We start from the raw sequence: 1,635 nt of genomic DNA on the forward strand, positions 1-1,635 counted from the left end.
AGCCCAGGAGTTTGAGGTTGCTGTGAGCTAGGCTGGCACCACGGCACTCTAGTCCTGGCAACAGAGTGAGACTCTGTCTCAAAAAAAAAAAACAAACCATAATTGCATATTTATGGGGTACAATGTCATATTTTGATAAATATATATACAATGGGGAATGATTAAATCAAGCTAATTAACATATCTATCACCTCACTTATTTTTTTGTGGTGAGAAATTCGAAATTTACTCCCTTAGCTGTTCTGAAATATACAACATAGTTGAACCTTGAACAACAGGGCTTGAACTGTGCGGATCTACTTGCATGCAGATTTTCTTCTGCCTCTGCCACCCCTAAGACACCAAGACCAAACCCTCCTCTTTCTCCTCCTCAGCCTACTCAATGTGACAATGATGAAGAACTTTATGATGGTCCACTTCCACTGAATAGAAAATATATGTTCTTTCTTTATGATTTTCTTAATAACATTTTCTTTTCTCTAGTTTATTTTATTGTAAGAAATACAGTATATATGTAACATAAAAATATGTGTTAATTGTTATCTTTAAGGCTTCTGGTCAACAATAGGCTACTCACAGTTAAGTTTTGGGGGAGTCAAAAGTTGTAAGTGGATTTTCTCCTGTACTGGGGGTTGGCTGTATATTATTATTAACTTGAGTCACCCTACTGTGCCATAGATCTCAAACTTATTTCCTCTTGTATAAGTGAAACGTTGTACCCTTTGATCAACATCTCCCCATTCCCACCCTGACCCCCAAGTTCTGGTAAACACCATTCTACACTCTACTTCTATGAGTTAGACTTTTTTAGATTCCACCTATAAATAAGATCATGTAGTCTTTAGACATTATTAATTGATCATGGCACTGTCCTGCAAAGCCTAGACTCAGCCTTATAGCTTTCTCAAGGTAGCACTAGGCATTCACCAAGAGATGAAACAATTACAACTCCTGTTGGTACAACATCTAAGAACCTTAGTAAGGCACAGAAGGCCCCTCCCAACTATACTTCTGCCTCTGTACAGACTCCTTCAAGGGACTGTTCAGAGTTCACACACTCCCTACCTTTGCTCAGGCTGTTTTCTCTACCTGGCATGCCTCACCTGATTAATGGTCTTGCCATGTGTGGAACCCTTCTATCTCCAGAGCCCTACTCTCACTCCCTTGGTTGAGTCCTACTTTTTTTTCCCTCATAACATCTCATATTATATACTCTCATGGCATCTTGCTCCCCAAATTTATACTCAAACTGTTTACAGGTCTCCCTCACTAGACTGAATTTATTAAGGGACAGAGGCCTTGTCTTATTCTCTTTGTATGTCTAACATCTACTGCATGGTAGGAGTCCAATCATGTTTGTTGACATTAAATTGCCAGGCCTGGCACTGTGGCTCATGCCTGTAATCCTAGCACTCTGGGAGGCCGGGGCGGGAGGATCGCTTGAATTCAGGAGTTTGAGAACAGCCTTAGCAAGAACGAGACCCCGTCTCTACTAAAAACAGAAAAAAATTAGCCGGGTTGGTGGCACATGCTTGTAGTCCCAGCTACTAGGAAGGCTGAGGCAGGAGGATAACTTGAGCCCAGGAGTTTGAGGTTGCTGTGAGCTAGGCTGAAGCCATGGCACTCTAACCCGGG

This window comes from Propithecus coquereli, unplaced genomic scaffold, assembly GCF_000956105.1.
Source record: "Propithecus coquereli isolate 6110/MARCELLA unplaced genomic scaffold, Pcoq_1.0 Scaffold91, whole genome shotgun sequence".
Lineage (NCBI taxonomy): Eukaryota > Metazoa > Chordata > Mammalia > Primates > Indriidae > Propithecus > Propithecus coquereli.